Below are 21823 nucleotides of genomic sequence, written 5' to 3'. Positions count from 1 at the left end.
CCAAAGCAGGCAGATTGCTCGAGTCCAAGAGCTAGAGACCAGCTGGACAAGACAGGGGGAGCCTGGGCAAGATAGGGAGATCCCGTCTCTGCAAAAAATTAGCCAGGCATGATGGTGCATGCCTGTAGTCCCAGCTACTCAGGAGGCTGAGGCAGGAGGATTGCTTGAGCCTAGGAGGCAGAGGTTGCAGTGAGATGTAATTGCACCACTGCATTCCAGCCTGGGTGACAGAGAAAGACCCTATCTCAATAAATAAATACATAGTTGTAGTCGTTTAACCATAAAATAAATGATAATGCCAGAGTATTCAGACTACTTTTCCTATTCTCCATGGCAGAATAGCACAGCCTCTACTTCTATAAACATTTTGTGTAAACCTATCTTATAATCCCACATTTCTCAATGACCACAGTGACCAGCAGCCTAGTGGCCATAGCACAGGCCTCTGTCCAACTGTGTGGTAAACCAAGTGTCTGATGAGGGCAGTAACATTGAATCTATCTTCCACTACCATCTGAAATTGGATGGAGTTAGCCATCTCCAGCTAGTTGCATCTGAGCACACCTTGTTTTATCAACAAACACCTGCACGGTCCTTGAAAGAGAGCATTCCATCTAGAAGTGGGTTATTGCTGGTTGCCTTCCACATTAACCACATGCTAAAGAATTCTGCTCACTGTATGTGTGTATCCCACACTTCTAGATGAGAGTATGGTGGAAGCTGGAAATACGAAGTGGAAATCATCTTGGTTAATGTTAGTGCAATTATTAATAATAATAGTTTGTTTAAAAATCAAAAATCTAGAACAAATGATTACACTGAGCAGGACACCAGCAGAATAGTCATAAACTGGGACAGATCCATGAAAACTGCTATTGTCACCCTATCAATGGGGGAATTTATACTGGAAAGACTGACTGTCACCCTTAATCAACACTAGCAACACTAAAGGTGGAACAGGCATACGTCACGTGCCTCCTGTGTGCTGTAATATGAAATGCGAAGTACCACCTATGAAGTTTTGCTGCTAAAATTTTTTTTTTAATCTGAATCAAATCAACTTCCCTGGCACTTCCAGGAAATGTGATGGACAACTTAAATGACACCGCAAGAAAGCAAACAAACAATTCTAGAATATGGGCATTCTGTGGGAAAACTATCTTGGTTTCTTCAACAAGTAACTGGAATTAAAAAAAACATATGCAGCAGGGGAAACAGGGAAACTGCTCTTGGGTTAAAGAGACAGTAGATCCAATTACCAAATATAATAAGAGGATCTTATTTAGATCCCAGTTTAAATAACTGACACTAAAAAGCCATTTTGAGGCAATCAAGATGTCAGAAGGTACCAGGAATTATTGTTACTTTTGATGCAATCATTGTGTTATTTTTTTAAATGTTCTGTTTTCATGAATTTCTGCTGAATTATACGGTGATGATATAACATGCTTTCTGAGATTTGCTCTAAAATACCTCAGCAGAGAACACATGATGGACAAATGAAGCAAGTGTAGCACAATCATGCTAAAAGTCTAGAAACTGGGTATTGGATAGATGGAAACTTATTATACTATTAATATGCATAGAGCATGAATATTACTCTATGCATAATGTAACAATTGATATCATTGATTACATTTATGATTATTATATTCATGTAACAACTAATATAATATAATTAATATTAAAATGTAATATTAGGCCTTATTATACTATTCTTTCCTCTTTTATGCATATTTTATATTTTGTCTTTGAAATTAAAAGTTTAAATGTTGAATAAGGTAGGGCAAAGAATGTTTTAAGCTCTCCCTCTGTTTTTCAATTAATCCATTAGTCAATGCTGCTTCAGTTAATCAAAGAGCCAGGATTCTTTCAAGACAGCTAGAAGAGATTTTGAATGCTACCACTACAAAGAAATGATAATGTTTAAAGTATGCATATGGTAATTACCCTGATTTGATGTATACAACTACACATGCATTGAAACATCACACTGTACCCCATAAATATGTTATTATTGAGTCAATTATAAATTTTTTTAAATTAATTTTTTTCAATAATAGCAAGGATTTTACCAATTAGTTAGACTGTAATGTTTCTATTTTATCACCTGCTGAAAGCAATGGAAACCACTTTTCCTCCATTTTCTTCTTGTTACAATTACAGTTAGAATGTGCTGTTTGCTGTCCATTTTCATTCAGGTCATTCTGGGTTTTAGCTGGTGGGCATTCATATTAGCTTCTATCACCCAACTTGGCCTTATAAAACCCAGCCAAGATGTTGGAAATGAACTGAACTTCCTGGGCCATCCCACAATGTTTTACCTGCCCCACCAATCTCTTTGTTGTGGGTTCTTAGGGTCTGATTGCCTTTATTTAATTTATTAAAGGCTTCCTTCCATCGACAGCTCTTCCCTCTGACGTCTCTGGCCATGGGCTCCCATTCTGTATTCTGTGAAAGATGGTTTCCTGACAGCTAATGTCCTTGACCAACATGTCCAGCTTTCTTCTCTCTGCCATGTGTCATGTCTCTTGGTCTGACAAATGTCACTTGCCTCCTACCAGATCTGTTTCTTTGGAGCCCACCCATTCTACTTGTCAGTCCTAGCCCATTCCATCTTGGTCATATAGGAAAGATGATATTTGTCTGGGTGTTTTTTTGTTTGTTGGTTGGTTTGGAATTTTTTTGAGACAGAGTCTCACTTTGTCACCCAGGCTGGAGTGCAATCTCGACTGCAACCTCCACCTCCCGGATTCAAGGAATTTTCATGTCTCAGCCTCCTGAGCAGCTGGAATTACAGGTGCCCGCCACCATGCCTCGCAATTTTTGTATTTTTAATAGAGACGGGGTTTTGCCATGTTGGCCAGGCTGGTCTTTAACTCGTGACCACAAGTGATCCGCCTCCTTGGTTTCCCAAAGTGCTGGGATTACAGGCGTGAGCCACTGTGCTGGGCCATTGTCTAGATGTTTCTAAATCTGCAAGGTTTTATTATTTTCCATACTCTGTGCATTTGTATGAAATCATCAGAGGCCAGAAATATTGTTTCCAATCATTTGGCTTTTTTTTTCTTTTTTTTTTTTTTTTCTGGAAGCACATGTAACACCTCTCTTTTTAGTCTTCTAAATCACCTAGCAGCCTTCCTGATACATAGCAGATACTGCATAAATATTTTTGCAGCGAAAATATTATATATGCCCACCATTCTGCAGCATCCAGGATTAGAAATATTTTCTATTTCTCCCCAGTAAGTGCTTATTTAAAGCTATTAGAATCCAGCTGGGCAAATCTCCCACCAAATACAGTCTTTCAGGTCTATTGAGATGCATTTTATTCTTCAGCAGTTTCTTGCCTACCCCCACCTCATCTCCAGTATTAAGAGCCAAAGTTCAGAAAACTACCACTAGCTGTGACTGTAATCAAGTTACTTAACTTCTCTGTGCCTTTGTTGAGGAACTGTAAAAGAATAATCATGTCTACCTCATAGAAAATCAAACAAGCTGATGAATACAAAGCACTTAAAACAGTGCCTGACAAATAGTAAGTATCCAGCAGATGTTAGCACATATTATTATTACTGGAATCACTAAGCTGTTACTGCCTTGACGCTGGTTGTTTTCATCTTTGACTGACATTGAATTTTTTTTTAATAGCGAAGAGGTGTTAAGGTAATGAGGACAGAAAGTCCAAATCCTGAATATGAAAGCAACATTAGCAGAATTCCGGGACATGTGCCAACAGACCAGCAGGCAGCACCAGCATTTTATCCCTATTAAAAGACTTGTTCATCTACAAAGTGATGCCTGCAAGCAGCCTCTGGAAGCAGCTGTGGGTTAGTCCTCTGAATTTAAAGGTTATTTGCTGACTGGGACATCCTGCCCACTCAATAGTTAGGGGAAGGAATAAAGAGAAGGCCTATAAGACCAGAAGAAAGCACCTTTAACTTGTCTAAAATGAAAAATTAAATCAACCCTTTCCCTGAATGTTATTCTCCAAGATAGGAAGGATGGGCTGAAGATGTTGTTATGCCAAAAACCCAGTGCCAAGGATGAAAAGTTTTGATATGCACATTAAGAAAAATGTGTAGGAAGGTGAGCCTTCCAGAAATGTGGCTAAAAATACTCAGGACCAGACTCAGAACTGAGACAGGACTTAGAGGTCATCTCATTTATTTCCATTACTTTACGGGTGAGGAAACGGTCCCAGTGAGATTAGTACTGTACCAAACCCAGATCTCCCCTTTTCCCATTTTAAGCAACCCCTGATGTTTCAGTTAGACCAAAGGTACACTATTCAAATCATAGTAGAAGAGGCAGATACTCTATTAAAGACCTAATGGACAAAAATATCCTTTATAACTTTTGGAAGAATGAAATAGAAAAATATAAACCAACATATGGAACATAATAAAGAAAACATGGAAAGACTCCTCCCAAACATTACCCAGTATGAATGCTGCCAGAGAAAATCATTCCTAGAATTTTCATATGTATCCCAAATCATATAATTTCCAGCAAGTCCTTCTCTTCATTTCTCCAGGATAAACTTAGTGGACTCCAACTTACTGTCATCATTTCCAGTGTTCTTTATTGCTTCCAAAACCCTAGCCAGAGGTTTTATTCACTGTGGATGCCCTCTACCAAGTCTGAGAGCTAAGAAGGGCATTGAGAAGAGGTGTGGAGCAGAAGATTTAAAGATATAGTCATTATATATAAGCTATTTATTTCAAAGGGGCTTAAACATTTGATGGATAGGTGGATGGATGGGTGGGTGGGTCAGTGTGTTTCAAGTTTTTTGAGAGGTCCTATAGCATCCCGGTTAAGAGTACAGTTTCTCAAGTCAGAATGCCTGATCTGAAATCCCAGCTCCATAATTTTTTGGTTATGTGATTTTGGGTGGGGTACTTAATCTCTACATATCTCAGTTTCTTTTTTTTTTTTTTTTTTTTTTTTTGAGACGGAGTCTCGCTCTGTCACCAGGCTGGAGTTCAGTGGCGCAATCTCAGCTCACTGCAACCTCTGCCTCCTGGGTTCAAGCGATCCTCATGCCTCAGCCTCCCAAGTAGCTGGAATTACAGGCACACACCACCACACTCAGCTAATTTTTGTATTTTTAGCAGAGACAGGGTTTCACCATGTTGGCCAGGATGGTCTTGAACTCCTGACCTCATGATCTGCCCGCCTTAGCCTCCCAAAGTGCTGGGATTACAGGCGTGAGCCACCGTGCCCAGCCTATCTCAGTTTCTTCATCTGTAAAATAGGTGTGATGGGGAAGTTAACTCAAACTGTTTTGAAGATTAAATGTGTTAATGCACATACAGCCCACAGAAAGTTCTCTGGCATACAGCAAAGATGTCATTAAACCTTCGCTACTACTATCCAGTGGTCACTCTTCTGGCAAACACAGTTATCTGGAAAAGTGCCAAAGTAAACCTTTCAACAAAACCTGGGCACCACGTCTTGGCTGCTTAAGTCATAGACAAGCTTCATCTTGTTTTACAATAAATTCTAACAAGTATATCTGCTCTCCCTGTATAGAAAATTAAAGTAACAGGTAATTGTCTTCCTCCAGATGCCAGCCCCAGAAGCAGCTCCATAATTACTCATGCAAACTATTTTTGTGGAACACCTACTGTCTCCATAGCACAGTGAGAAGACCAGATATTTTCCGTACTCCAGGAGGTCACAATCTGGTAGAGAAAACAAGTTATACACAAATGCGTAGGTGACACCACAAGAGTTAAAGAAGCAAGTGCAAGAGCAGATTGGGTGTGTTCCATGTTAACCAAGCAACACAGAGGAACAAGTGTTGCTTCTGGGTGTAGGGAGGCCCATGGGCCATGGTAGACAGGAAGCTAGAGCTGCCAATATACAGACAGGAGGAACCTCCACTCACACTCCAAGATGAATACCACTAGGCTGCCAAAAAATTAAAATGATGCTTTTTGGAGGAAGACATGCATACACAAACCTGTGTGTGGAAACCAGACATAAACCCACAGACCATCAGTCAGTATCACAGACAAGGCTGCATGAGTCACCATAGGGTTCCTTTATGGCTGTGTCTCCTTAACGGGGGGCACTGGGCCTCCAAGAGCATCAGGATTTCTTCCAACTTTCCAAGCTGTGAGGCCCCACCTCTGCAACTGTCAGCTTCCCCTTCCCTGCCCTGGATCTTCCTAAGACTGCAGAAGCCTATCATGAATGCACATTTCCTAAACTGTAGACTCATTCCTTTAATAACTCTTAATGTCAATTTAGCCAGCACAGCCTGTGCAGCAATTTATGACTGAGTAGGAGGCAGAACAAAGTTGGGCTAAGCAGGATGAGTAAGCTTTCCCAAGCCTCCCTTCTATTAGCTGGGTTGGCAAGGGACTTGGTGAAGGCTTTAAAACTCATATTGAAAATGACAGCTTTTTCCAGGCTGTCCGCGCATGGTTCAGCCATTTTGTAATGATTAGCAGGTCTGTCTCACCTGCAGAAAGTTTGCAATGGTCACTTTCCTACTGGGGTGGTTGGCAAGAGCTGCCCAGAGCTGGTCCCCATGGGGACACTCATGGAGGTGGCCCTGCCATCCTCAAAATCCCAGCGTCTTTTCTAAGAGGCATCAGAAAACAGTCTTGCACTTAGAGTCAGAAAGACCATTGGTCATCAGCCTGGACCCAGGGTCTCTGACATGAGGCTATGCTTAAAAGCTGACTCTTAGTTGCCTGAATATGCTGGAGAAAGGCCCAGGCCTATGGCTCTGGGTTGGTCAGCATCCATGGTCTAGTCTGTCCAGGAAAGCTACAGGACTTTCCACCTCCCTCCCTCACTGCAGGGGAAATGGTCCATTTCTAAGACATTTACTTGAGATGATCCCTTGAACATACTGCTGGTCTCTTAAAACTTGGCCCGAAAATCACTGAAAAAAATTATAGAAATGAAGGAAATCTGTGTGGAGTGGAGGGGAAGCTGGAAGCGAAGCACTGCCATTTCTAAGTAATTTGGGTTGGAAAGAGAGGAAGACATTGGAGGACACTGTTTCTGGAAAACCACTCAAATGGGCCATTTGGGTATGTAAATATCAAGCCAGGACCATAATTGGAGAAGAGGCTTTTGAGACACAGCTGTGGTTCTTGAGACTGAAATGCTCTTTGTGCTCACAAAAAAATATTATCTGCATGTAAAGTACACTTTCTACTCTATACATTGAGTTGCCTTTGGGGAAATTTTACTTCATTTGATATTTTAAGAATGGTTTGAGTCATTTTTATGCAGGAAAATTGCTGTTTGTTCTTGGGTTGATATGCATGCTTTTGTTTAATCGGTGGCTGTCAGAGAATTGGGGATGAGGTTCAGAAGCTAAAGGAGATGCTCTTGAGAAATGAAATGAAAACTCAAGCACCAACAGCTTCAGAAGTCTGGAAGGGGCCACGCTCTGCGGTTTTGGTTGGACTATTCCTGCACCCCAGGAATGGCAGCTCTGAGAGCTTCAGAGACAGGCTTCTGGTGAGGACATGGGTATTCTCACCAGGGACATCATCACGATGGCTGACAGGGACACTCGACAGCTTCCTGGACTGTGTCATGAACCAAAGGAGCCAGAGCCTTGAGAGACAATCCCCTTGGCAAAGTCATTGGCATTATCACCAAGAACATATTGGCCAGTTCCAGCGCTGTGGATGTTGACTAGAACGGGAGCCAGAAAGGGAGAGAAAGAACCCAAATTCTGGAATGCCAACTTGGAATCAATCACTCAGAAATAATTGGTATCATCTTTGAGGGATGTTAAGAACTTGTGGGCAAGATGATGGCCTAAGGTTATCATTTGTATTCCCAACCTGGTGAAACTTATGCCAGCTCTGTTGTCTTTGAAAAGGCATATCTATTCCCAGTTCTACTACTAATTGCATATGGCTTTTGTTAAACTGCCTTAGATATTTGAGTTCTGTTTTTCAGTTAGCCCCAGGTGATATTTTTCCACTTGGTCTGGAGCCTGAAGGTAACAGGGACTAGATTGCCTTCAGTGAAGGAAAAGGAACTGTAGGGGTCTATTGCCGGGAAACATAATTCAAAAGATGACGTATGATAAAACAGAATGGGACATATGAGTAAGAAACCCATGCAAATGGAGAATAAAGGTAGAAACATTGTAGGAAACTATCTCATCTGGATTCTCCCAGACACAGACTCTGAGACAAGGATTTGAGCACAAGTAGTTTATTTGGAAGTCACAAGCAAAAATTGCAGAGAAGTAGAAAAGTGATACAGACAGGAAAAAGCGGCGAATAAAGTGTGCATATTAAACCAGCTGAAACAATGGGCAGCTACTGAGTAATCCCACAGGAAAACTCTAAGAAACTGCAAATTACATGCCTCAAAGCTATCCTACTTGACTGATGAAGGACCTGGGGTATTTATACATTCACTTCTGTCTGCCTTTGGGCTGAGGGCTGATCCCAGAGAGCTGTTAATTCCCCAGTATTTCCAGCTTGCTGGGCAAGCAGGCAGAGCAGCTTTCTGCACTTGTAGGAAAAGTTCTCTAGTGCAGAGAAGTAGATACTGGGAGTTGAAAGTCATCCAGAATGCAATGAAATGCTAGGATCCCAGATAGGTGAGCAGGGCACTAAGAGAGGCTGTCACAGTCCAGCCCTTGTACCACTCAGATCCACTTGTGCTGCTTTTTTTTAAGGCAAGGTCACAGGGTCCTCCTTCAACCACCGGGTTCCCAGACCTATGTATTCTACCTATGAGAAAAATGTATACTAGTCATTGGTTTAAAGTATTTACTCCATCTTGAAGAATGGTGTCCCATCCTTTCTGGGTATCATCTCTAAGTTGACAAGTAATCTGCACCTTTAAGAAGCCATCCCAACATTCTATCAGGCCAGCCACTTCTGAATGATGTGGAATACAGTAGCACCAGTGGAGGGCAAGGTCATGTGTCCATTGTCACATTCCTTCACTGTAAAGTGGGTCATTTAGTCTGAGGTGGTATGGTGTGGGATCCCATGATGACAAATCAAAAAGACTGAGAACCGTTGTAGACTCATGCTAGCTGAAACACTAAAGGCAGGAAAGGAAACCCAAACCTGGAGTTTGAAATCATCCCAGTAGGAAGACTCAGCATGCCTTCCAGGATGGAAGAGTCCTAATGTAATCAACCTGCAACCAGATAGCTGGTTGGTCTCCTAGCAGGTGATTCCATATCAAGGAATCTAGCTACTATCATTGTTGAGTGTCAGAACTGTCAGCAGCCAGTCTTGGCTGCTGACAGTTCGGACGGTCAGCAATGATAGAAGCTAGATCAGCCTTGCAATTAATCCCATGTTATTGGGCCCATGCATAGCCTCTGTCTCCACCTCCATTACTAACATGCCCACAGCCTCATTATGCAATAACTAGGGTGACCAAGGAAAGGGTCCACACTGATTTCCGCTGAATGCATCGTCCTACTCCCTTGGTTGTTCTGTGCCTCCTGTGCAGACGATGCTTCTCATTGGCATTGATGAGAACACAAAGGTCCTCACACTCCCCTAGATGTATCACACACCTCTTATTTAGACATCTTGTTTCTGAGCTTCCAATCTTGCCTATCCTAAGCCTCTGGCTGAACAGCTAAGCCATTCAATGCTGCTTATTAATCTGAGTGTTTCCTTACCTCAGACTTCTCCCTCCACATAAAATTGATTGCCAGGCATGTTATTCTAAGCTCTGCCCACTGGGAGAATTTCCCCTACCACTGTCTTTCAGAGCGATCACTGAGCAGAGCTGTAATGTAGCAACATACCAATTGTACCAACTCATTGAGCTGACCCACCCATGAACAAGGTCCAAGACTTTTCCTCCTTCATCAGCTGGTCCTAGGGAAGCACCAATAAGACCATAGTGCAGACACTGGTGCAAAAGAGATAGGTGTACATAGATATGGATGATTTATTCTTATAACTTGTGTTTTTCAGAGATGCCCAGGTCCCAAATGTAATAATTCCATGGTATGATGGGTTGCTGCTGCACCTGTCTGATTTGGTAAGTCTGAAAATACCCAAGATATGATGGAAGACTCCAGCCACTTGCTGTCACAAGGTCAGTTGTTCAGTCTATACCAAGGCCCAGTAGCAAGCCAAGAACTGCTTCTCAAGTGCTGAATAGTTCTGTGGTACAGATGGCAAGGTCTTGCTCTAGAACTCTAGGATTCTGCCCTGCAACCCTCCCAGTGATGTTTGTCAAAGACACCATAAAACATTCTGGTACACCATAGCTACATCATAGAGCATCAGTTTGCCCCAGGCAACTGGATTGCTAAAATTTCACTAATCTGAGAGGCCCCTGGATTTTTTAGATTTATTTCCTATTTTCTGATGTATGGGTGTCCTAACAGGGCATCCAAAGTATTTGCCGCCTCCTCCTCCAGATCTAAATTAACATGTCCAAGATCGAAACACCAGCAGATTTGGTGTCTGGTTAGGGTTCATTCCTCATAGACAGCACATTCTCATTGCATCCTCACCTGGTGGAAGGGGCTAGCTAGCTCTTTGTGGCCTCCTTCATAAGGGTACTCATTTCAATCATGAGGACTCTGCCCTCATGACATAATCACCTCCCAAAGGCCCCACCTCCTTATATCATCACCTTGGGGGTTAGGATTTCAATATATGGATTTGTATTGGATACAAATATTCAGACAATAGAAAAGCATAGTCTTGAAATATTGGATACAAATATTCAGACAATAGCAAAAGCATAGGTCTGAGACATGGCAAGGAATGTATCCTGCTGTCCATTACAAGTAAATTTAAACTGCTTCAGATCCTTCCTCTTGATAGAAATTGAAAAGCACGCATTTGCCAGATTGATAGCTACATATTAACTGACAGAGGCTGGGCTAATTTGTTCAAGTAAAGATACAATATATACACAACTATAATCTGGAGCTACCACTTGATTAAATTCACAGCAGCCATTGTCAGGCAGATGACTTGCATGGGGATAAGGTCAAGACAACCATCCCTGCAAATCTCTGGGGCAGGGGTTGGGGCAGTAGCGGATACTAATTTTTGCCATCCCACCAAAATGAGATTTTGTTTTTGACTTATTATCTTGGCTAGAGATGTGGGAATGGGTGGGGGTCATCTCAGAGGCCTCCACTTGGCCTTCCCTATGAGTCAGAGAACCACAAGTAAAATAACCAATCTGAGGTTTCTGTCTACTAATATATCCATTTACATTATACGCCCAAGGAACAGGGAAATGACCACAGGTGGGTCAGTACACTCCGGACCAGTTGTGACATGGGCTTGGACTCTGTCTATCAGCAGACTTTCAAATGCTTCAGATCTGATGGCCAGGGGGAGGTGGATGGGGCTATGACATACTGGATTTCCTAGTGTTGTGGGTCTGCTCTGGGGGGAAAATATCTGAGAAAAACCCTCATGTATAGGAAGCATATTTGGGCATGATCTGGGAAACAACACCTATCAGGGAATTAGATAGCAGACCTGGGCAGGGAAAGAAGTTGAACCATAAAACAATTGCAAGAGAGGCCCCAGCAGACACCACAGGGAGCTCTGAAACGGGGAGGGCCTTTCATAGATGTCACCAATTGAGGCCACATTGTCTGGCCTTCAAAACATCACCTTGACCCGTCATTAACTGTGGGCTTCACCCAGGGTAGGCGTCAGCCAGCAGCCAGCAGCAGCCAGCAACCCTAGCAGCTAGGAAAATAAGCTCTTCCGTCCCAGAGGGGGCATCTGGGTGACCAGCACAGACTCCACTATAGTGCAGCCCTTGTACTGCTTGTATTCACTTGACTTGTATAGTAAGTTTACCCCCTCTGGGAATAGCTCCTTTAGGATTCTGAATGTTAACAGGACAAACTACAGTCCCAGCTGCTGCAGGTTGTCACAGACCCCAAGTGATATTCATGATTTCCTTCCTCTACCACCCATTCTACATTTCCCTCACCCTAGACTAGTGTGTCTGCTGTTCTAGTGACTTGCCTGGTGGAGTGAACCAGAACTTCCTTCCTAAGGGGTCTGAGTTCTAGTCACCATGGCTTCTCAGGCCTTGGCCTCTTACCACTGTCCTTATCCATTTACTATCAAAATTGGGCAAAGTCTGCCAAGTCCAGGCCCCAGAGCCCTTTCTCCTCTGGACCCCACTCAAAGCTGGAAGCTTTCCACATCCTCCAATCAATGGGTCTGAGCATTATGCCCAAGTGTGGACTATGCTTTCTCCACACACCCAAAAGGCCAATCAGGCATTGTGCTTCCTTTCTACTAGTGGAAGGTACAAGAAGAAATAATCCATTCTTTATTTTGGAGGAATATCCCAGCATGCCTCAGACCACTGGACCTCTAACATTTCATTGCCCAGGTGGCCTCTGAAACCTTATTGGGTTTATCTTTTACCCTCTGGAGTGCATGTGTCTTATCAAGGCCTCCTACATACTTGCCACTTCTTGCTCATCAGTTCAATTAACGTAATTCCTCAGCATACTAGACCAATATAATGTTTTCTAGAATGTCCAGATAGTCTGGGTCCCATGGGACTATATTATGACAGAGGGCATGAGTTAGCATAAAACCTAGAGAAAGACTATAAATCCATACTGTTGTTTGTCACACATTAATGCAAACTGCTTCTGGTATTCTTTCCTGAAATGGAGAGAAGACAACACATTTGCTAGATGAATGGCCATATTCCATGAGCCAGAGGCCATGTTCATATACCATAGTAATGATACTACATCTAGCCCAGTAGTTGTAATTAGGGCTTTAACCTAGTTGAATTGGTGGGAGCCCACTCCTGGGATCCAGTGTAGGAGACAGTCAAGTGAGCAACATGTACACGTGAGGGGGTAATCACTTGCGCATCCTTTACATTTTTTTAACTAATTTCTTTATGTATTTGTTTTAGAGACAGGGTCTCACTCTGCTGCCCAGGCTGGAGTACAGTGATGTGATCATAGCTTGCTGCAGCCTTGAACTCCTGGGCTCAAGTGATCCTCTTGCCTTAGTCTCCTGAGTAGCTGGTACTACAGGTAACCTGCCACCATGCCCAGCTAATTTTTTAACTTTTTTTGTAGTTCACTATGTTGCCTAGGCTGGATTCAAACTCCTGGCCTCAAGTGATCCTCTCATCTCGGTCTCCCAATGTGCTGGGATTACAGGTGTGAGCCACGATGCCCTGACCTTAGATCTTTAAGAGTGGCACTATCTCTACCATTCAACCCCAGATACAATATGATTTTTGTTTTACTATCTTTGGGGACAGAGTGAAGATTCAGCGGTTTCCACTGGGTCTTCCCCACTATATTAGCTTTTTCTTTGAGACGGAGTTTCACTCTTGTCACCCCGTCTGGAGTGCAATGGCGCAATCTCGGCTCCCTGCAACCTCTGCCTCCCGGGTTCAAGCAATTCTCCTGCCTCAACCTCCCGAGTAGCTGGCACTACAGGCACCCACCACCACGCCTGGCTAATTTTTGTATTTTTAATAGAGACGGGTTTTATCATGTTGCCCAGGCTGGTCTCAAACCCCTGACCTTAGGTGATCCACCCTCCTAAGCCTCCCAAAGTGCTGGGATTACAGGCGTGAGCCACCGCGCCTGGCCTATATTAGCTTTTATAGCATAGTTTTGGGCTCAAATGTGGGAATTATTTAAACTACCAAGTATGTGGTAGTTTACATACTACCATACTACCATGTTTGAATGTGGACACACATTCAAATATGTGTCCAGGAACCAGAGAAGTGACCACCAGGAGGGAGCTTGGGTTCGATAAGAGAGCCATGAAACAAATCTGAGCCAGGTCTCCATTCACTAGCCAGCCTCCATAGGTCCCCACTCTCATAGGGTGGCCACGATGATGCTTCAGTTGCAGGTACCAATGACTCAAAACCTGTGTCCAACAGTCCTTGAAACAGCTGGTTATCCCTTTCCATGCTGTACAATTACCCAAGTAAATGGCCATAGGTCCCTGGAGGAAGGAGTGGGAGACTTATCATATATACTTGCTGTGGTGTGGCAGGGTTGTTCCTCCTGGGGACCCAGCCTCTCCTTCAGTCAATGGGCTCTAGGCCTGAAAACTGGTTCAAATGAGGAAATAGGGCAAGGGATTACGCTATTTTATTGGGGCAGCTGCCTTCAGCCTCATGGTAATCTATCCTTGATTTCTTTTACTTGCTTCAGTTGAACAATACCCTTGTTGGCAGCCCATCTCTCTTGCCCATAGGACACCATGTCCCATTACTCATCTCTATAGCTCAGCATCACATGCCCATGAGGCGGCTTTCAACTTTGATGCTCATTAAGAACGTTGTGCCATCTGGCCTCTGTTATTCAGGGTCTTATCCGCATTACTATCAAGGAGCCCAGTTATTTAACAGAATTGCCTACCAGCAGCCTGGGTGGTGGCCCTCACCCTTGCATTACCTGTCTCTTTGGTAAACATGGTGTCCCCTGGGATTGGCTGGTGGGTTTTTCACCTTTGTGTAGCATGTTAACTCTATCCTGCCCACTTCTCTACACCTTTTGGTCTTAGACAGTGGAAGAACTTCACTGTCTGCCACAGCAATTCTGACATTTCTACTTCATTTTGTTTGGACCATCACTTTTTCCAAGCTTCCATCACAAGCCATACTAGCACCATGTCAGGGTGTTAAGTCCTTATCCCTAGAGAATGCTAACATATCAATAAACTTTCCCTTCCCGAGTGTGTGTTCTGCCACCCTTGAACCATTCCTCAGAATCTAGTGCCACATAGACTTTCTCAGCTCCTGCCAGTAAATGTGGAGGACCTGTGGCTCTTTCAGTGAGTGCCTTTCCTCCCTAAACAGAACCAATCCTTATGCAGCCAGATTGGCTTGACACTTGAACCCATTATTCATCTGACACCTGGAGAGGAGGTGGAAATAGATCCTGAGAGAAGTATACATTGTATTGCAAGGCAGAGGTCTCTTCATTATGTTTAAGCAAGGAAGGTGCTAGCCTTTATCAGGCTTGAGTGGGCTACTTCTGCAGGCCCAGAAGGTTCAGGGAGATGTGGGAATTCACTATTCTCACAGGAAACATGCATGTCTTTAGAATTTCTTTTTTTTTTTTCTTTTTTTTTTCAAGAGAGAGTCTCGATCTGTCACCCAGGCCAGAGTGCAATGGCTCGATCGGCTCATTGCAAACTCCGCCTCCCAGGTTCAAGTGATACTCCTGCCTAAGCCTCCTGAGTAGCTGAGATTACAGGCACCCACCGTCACACCCAGCTAATTTTTGTATTTTAGTAGAGATGGGGTTTCACCAGGTTGGCCAGGCTGGTCTCGAACTCCTGACCTCGTGATCCACCTGCCTCGGTCTCCCAAAATGCTGGGATTACAGGCATGAGCCACCATGCCCAGCCTCTACATTTCTGATAAATTGTGTTTCTCATGGAATTTGTCCTTTTTAAGTTATTATGTTTTTTGCATAAAGAGTTTCATAACATTTCCCTTAATATTCTTTAATGTCTATAGGATCTGAGATAATATTGCCTCTTTCATTCCTCATATTTCTGAATGAATATATATTTATCATTATGCAATGTCTCTCTTCATCTCTGATGATATTTCTTACCTTCAAATCCACTCTAATTTTAATTTTATGCTTACCATTGTATGGTATATCTTTTTCCATCCCTTTACATTTAATCTTTGTATCTTTATATTTAAAGTGCATCTTTTGTAAATAGCACATATTTGAACCTTATTTTTCATATAGTCTGACAATATCTTTCCTTAACTGAAATGACTAGCTATTTACACTTAATATAATTACTGATAGGGTTCGTTTTGAGTCCATCATATTGCTATTTGTTTCCTCTTTTGCTGTGTGGTTTTTGTTGCTCTGATCTTTCTTTCCTACTTTATCATAGGTTAATTGCCTATTTTTAGTATTTCATTTTAATTCCTTTTTTAGATATACCTTTTGATTGCTCTAGAGATGATAATGTTCATCCTTAATTTAGCTCAGTTTACTTAGAGTTAAAATTTTACCACTTTACATGGAAATGTAAAAATTTACAACTTACAACTAGGAAGACGGTCCCCATATACTCCCATTCTTTGTGCTATTATTGTTATATTCTTTACTTCTACATATTTTATAAATGACAATACAATATCCTTTTTGTTTTAAACACTGAGTTGTCTTTTTAAAAAATTAAGGGAAACAAATAGTCTTCATATTCACATATTTAATTTCCATTTTAGATTTTCTTCATTCCTTCCCATAAATCCAAATTCCTCTCTGGTTGCACTTTACTTCAGTCTGAAAACCTTCCTGTAACATTTCTTATGCAGGTCTCCTGGTGATGAATTCTCTCAGCTTTTATGTGAACTGCTTTTATTTCACATCATATTTTTAAAATATTGTCATTAGGTATAAAATTCAATGCTAACAGGTTTTTTTATTTCAGTTTAACATACTTAAATTTGGTAGGCTTTTTTTAAAAAATCCTGATTGGGGTCTACTAAGCTTCTTGGATCTATAGGTTGAGTTTTTCACTAAATTTTAGAACTTTTCAGCCATTAATTCTCCAAATGTTCCTCAAATATTTTTTCTTACCTATTTTCTCTCTTTTATACTCCTGGAGCCCCCATTACATGCATGTTAGATCACTCAATATTATCTCCTGATTCACTGAGACTCTGTGTCTTCTTTTCAGTCCCTTTTCTTTATGTTCTTAAGATTAAATAATTTTTATGGATACATCTTTAAATATACCAACACTTTATTCTGCAGTCTCCAGTCAGTTATTGATCCCACACAGTTAATTTTTACTTCAGATATTTTTCTTATAACACTATAATTTATATTCAGATCTTTCTTCTGGTTTCCATTTCTCTACAAAGATTCTCCATCTGTGCAGTTATTACAACCATCTTTTCCTTTAATCTTTGAACAGAGCTATAATAGCTACTTTAAAGTCCTCCTCTGTTCATTTCAACATCTGTGTTATCTCAACAATATGTTTAAATGAACTGTTTTCATTTCTTGACTATGGGTTACATCTTCCTGTTTATTCACATGTCCAGTAATTTTAATTGTAAACTAGATGTTGTAATGGAATGTTATATGGAATCTGTATTATGTCATTTTCTGTTAAAAGGTGGTGAATTTTTTTCTGGTACGAAGTTAAATAACTGTTGGCTTCTTTTATCTAGTTAGGTTCAACAAGATAGTTTTAGTTTAATTCTCTTAAGTTATACCTTAGGCAATTCAGGCTGCTATAAAAAATTACCATAGACTGAGTGGCTTCAATAGCAAACATTTATTTCTCACAGTTCTGGAGGATGCAATATCCAAAACCGGGGCACCAGCAGGTCCAGTGACTGATAAGGGCACTCTTCCTGGTTTTCAGACAGCCACCTTGTTGTGTGCTCACATGGCCAAGACAGAGATTCTCTTTCTCATGTTTCTTTCTATAAGGCACTACTCCCATTCATGTGGGCTCTATCTTTATGAGCTAATTACCTCATAAAGTCCCCACTTCCTAATATGATCACACTGGGGGTAGGATTTCAACATATGAATTTGGGTGGGAGAGGGGACACAAACGTTCAGTCTATAACAGGATAGGTCTAGTTTGGTTTTGCCCTTAGTCCTAAGACATAATCTTATGCTAGGGCATGGTTCTTAATCAATGTGTGGCCTCTCTTGATTCTCCGCTTATTGCCTGAGACACTCAGTATGGTCTCCCCACTCTGGCTTAGCTAGAGTTTCCATGCCTCCTAACACTGTGGCACATCTGGTATCTCTCTCTAGCTCTCAGACATACAGTAGCTCTCAATTTGACTTGTGGAGTCTTGCTATGTGTGTTAAATGCCAGCTCTTAGCCACAGACCTACGGTGAATTCCACACAGAATTCCAAATTTTCCATCCTACACACTTCCCTTTTTAGGTACCCTAGTCACCAATTTCAGCTGCTTTAAGAACCAATTCCAGTATCTGCCATCCCTGCTCAGAAAGACTGCTACTATGCTTGGGTTCTGCCTCCCTGAAGCGTAGTATGAAAAGTGTTCCCGGTTAGGGAACCAGGAAGAATGTAGGGCTCACCACATGTGTTCCCCTACTCTCAGGGATCACAGTCCTTCTTTACCTTTGTCCAGTGACTGGAGGTAATTGCATTGTATATTCTGTCTAGTTTTATCATTGTTTATGGTGAAGGATAAGTCTCATACAAATTATTCTGTGTGACTAGAAAATCAAATCTCCTGTTTTGCATGTATTTAATTTTTAAATATTTACAGCCCAATGAAATAGATATTATCATACTTACTTTACAGATGAGAAAATTGATTCTCATAAATCACAAATAACTTGCCCCAGATCACACAACTAATAAATGGTAGACTCATAATTTAACTCTAGATCTTTCTGATAGCCAAAGCCTTGGATTTACCACTATATCAAATTTCTTGGTAGGGCCCTGATGAAATAGTGGTATTTATACTTCCTTTTAGAGGAATGTGAAGATCTATCTTTATTCTTCATGCTCAGGTCTTCATGAATTTTCCCTTATGTAATTAGAATTTATTTTTAAAGAGAAACAGTTTACTCTAAAGGGTCAGAAATAAATAAGTTATTTTAAAACAGCAACAGCTTCCTGTGGGACAAATAGAAATATCAGAGAGCTTCCATGGGGAACTCCCAAAGCATTTTTGGCTGATAGTTAAACTGTTAAAGTGAGGGTAATGGCTGGAATGTAAAAGATCCAGAGTTGAGAGATGATGAGCAGGAAGCGAATTCAGATGGGAACCCTAAAAGTACACGGAGAAAGATGAATGAAATAAAACTGGAATCCCAGAGGAGGAGTATGAAAGTACAAAGGGAAGTGAGAGAGAATTCTAGAAGAGTCAATAAAGTGATGGCAGCTGGATTGTTAGCCTTAGTGAAGCTGCAACCATAAGTCCAGCAGAGGCAGAGGCTGAAAGTCTTTGAGAAGGGTACCAGGGCCTTCAATTGTGATCTCTGCAGCAAAAGAACCATCACCCCCTTGTGGTGATAGGACCCCTGCTTGCATCCCAAAGCCAAACCATCTTGGTCATAGCTGAATTAATTTATTATTCTTTCTATTTTTCTTTTCCAGAGACAAGGTCTCACTCTGTCACCTAGCCTAGAGTACAGTGGCGTGATCATGGCATACTGCACCTCAAACTCCTGAGCTCCTCAAGGGATTCTCCTGCCTCAGCCTCCCGAGTAGCTGGGAGTAGAGGCATTAACCACCATGCTGGAGTGTTTGTTTTTTTTGTGTGTGTGTTTTTTTTTAGAGATGGTGGTCTCTCTATGTTGCACAGGCTTGTCTCCATCTTCTGGCCTCAAGCGCTCCGTCTACCTCTGCCTCCCAAAGTGTTGGGATTGCAGACATGAGCAACCATGCCTGGCCTATTGTTCTTTCTATAGCACATATGGTCTACACCAGTGGTTTTCAATCCTACTGCATGTTAGACTAATATAAGGAGTTTTCTAAAAGCCCTCAATCATGGGTCTTACTCCAGACAAATTAAATCAGAATATCTAGGGGTGTGGCCCCGATACTAATAACATTTTAAAAGCCCTCTAGGAGATCCTAATACATCTTCAAGGTTGAGACAACCCCCATGCAAAATAATCAGGAAGAACCCCCTTGCCTGAACATTTATTCTTACATTGAAAATATGGCTGCTGTGTTGAGGACACCAAGTTGGACAAGGAATCAGCTCAATCAATTTCAAATAGAACACGATGTGTCTTCACCTAGACACCTGTTGTATTAGGGTTCTCTACAGGGACAGAACTAATAAGATATATATATATATATAGGGGAGTTTATTATTAACTTACATGATCACAAGGTCCCACAGTAGGCTGTCTGCAAGCTGAGGAGAAGGAGAGCCAGTCCAAGTATCAAAACTGAAGAACCTGGAGTCTGATGTTCGAGGGCAGGAAGCATCCAGCATGGGAGAAAGATGTAGGCTGGCAGGGTAGGCCAGTCTCACCTTTTCACATTTTTCTTCATGCTTTCTATTCGCTGGTGGCTGATTAGATTATGCCCACCAGAATAAGGGTGTATCTGCCTTCCCAGTACACTGACTCAAATGTTAATCTCTTTTGGCAACACCCACCCAGACACACCCAGGATCAATACTTTGTATCCTTCAATTCAATCAAGTTGACACTCAGTATTAACCATTACAACTGTCAAAAGCTATGAAAATATCCCCTTCACCAATGTGGAAAATATATTTTAAAAAATAAGGCCTGGTTTCTGCCTTTACGATTGAAAAAGTGAGACATCAGTAGACAAGCCACAAAAAGATGTATGTGCCAGATGTACATTACAGCAGTCTCCTCTATTACACCATATGTGTGCTTCTGAAAAACCTGGGGTTCTGCACAAGTACACACTAGAAATAACAGACCTTGGGGGAAAAGGGTTAGGTGAAAACCATTCAAGAAGTATATAACTTTGCATCTAAACCACTTACAAAAAGTAAAAATTCTAACAAAATTAGGAGCATAGTTAAGACCCTCCCAGCATTTGCACCCAGAATTAGCCAATTAATCCTGTGCAGTGTTCAACCCAGGGATACCATGATCTCCTTCAAGATGTAGATTCTGGATGCCATTTGTTTCTTACAGAAATCTGTTTCTTATAATTAAACATCAGATCTGGAATGTGGCTTTCTTTAACAACCCATTGTCTTAACACATGGGTAAATGTCTTTGCAGCTTCTTCATCAACACAGCTTCACTAAACACCTAAATGTACAAAGAATAGTGGTGCCTGAGGTCACCAAATGATAAGGTTTGGCTGTGTCTCCACCCAAATCTCATCCTGAGTTGTAGTTCCCATAATCCCCATACATCCTGGGAGTGACTAGATGGAGATAACTGAATCATGGGGGCAGTTCCCCCATTCTGTTCTCATGATAGTGAGTTAGTCCTCACAAGATTTAATGGTTTTATAAGGGACTTTCCCCTTCACTGATTTTCTCTCTCCTGCCACCATGTGAAGAAAGACGTGTTTGCTTCCCCTTCCACCATGATTGTAAGTTTCCTGAGGCCTCCTCAGCCATGCTGAACTGTGAGTCAATTAAACCTCTTTCCTTTATAAATTACCCAGCATTGGGTATGTCTTTATTGGCAGCATTAGAACAGACTAATATACCAAACTAGCCACTACTTGCACTAAAGGAAGGCACTTCTATAGATCTTTGGCTGTTTCTTTAATGTCTTCATATATTGCTCTCTAATTATGAGAAGGCATGCTCTTGATTTCTGGAAAACATTAGCATACTGAAAAAAGTCACAGGGAACTATCACAATTCCTCAGTTGTACTGAAATTACTTCCTATTTCCAGTAACACTTGAAGAAATTCACATAAAAGAAACCAGTGTAGAGCAGGATGGACTATATCAACAAAACTCTCTGAGTCCTAAAGTGGAAGCAATGGCTTCCATCGGGAAATGAAAAAGGCTTCAGGGAAGAGGTGCCATCTCATTCAACCTTGAAGAATGAACAGCAATTCAACAGCTGCATTTAAGTGGAAGGCCTTCAACAAAGAATAGGAGAGAAGGGAGGGGAGCCAGCAGCAAGCCCAATAACAGACTGAGGCCAGAGAGAAGAGAGACGTGAAGAGTATGTGGAAGCTTGAACTTTATCCTGTGTGACATGTGGAGTTTTCCACAATTTGGGGGCAGAGGGTGACATGATTGAAATATAACAGCAGCAGGCAGAATTGACCAGAGAGGAGACAGAAGAGAAAAATGAATTCTCAGGAAGGCATTACCAATTATTCTGATAGAAATCTGTTTAGGCAAGGCAAGATGTC

At 41.7% G+C, this 21823-nt stretch overlaps 1 long non-coding RNA gene across 1 annotated transcript in view; it reads left to right on the top strand.

Moving 5' to 3' along the window:
* The window catches only part of LOC130540757 (uncharacterized), a 100830-nt gene that overhangs the window by 24213 nt on the left and 54794 nt on the right, over positions 1 to 21823 (top strand). The window contains exon 4 of the long non-coding RNA XR_008954747.2: positions 9942 to 10008. This is a non-coding gene — a long non-coding RNA (uncharacterized LOC130540757). The remainder of the gene's footprint in view (positions 1 to 9941; positions 10009 to 21823) is intronic.

This window comes from Pan paniscus, chromosome 14 (assembly GCF_029289425.2).
Source record: "Pan paniscus chromosome 14, NHGRI_mPanPan1-v2.0_pri, whole genome shotgun sequence".
Classification (NCBI taxonomy): domain Eukaryota; kingdom Metazoa; phylum Chordata; class Mammalia; order Primates; family Hominidae; genus Pan; species Pan paniscus.
This window is presented reverse-complemented; position numbering and strand designations above follow the sequence as displayed.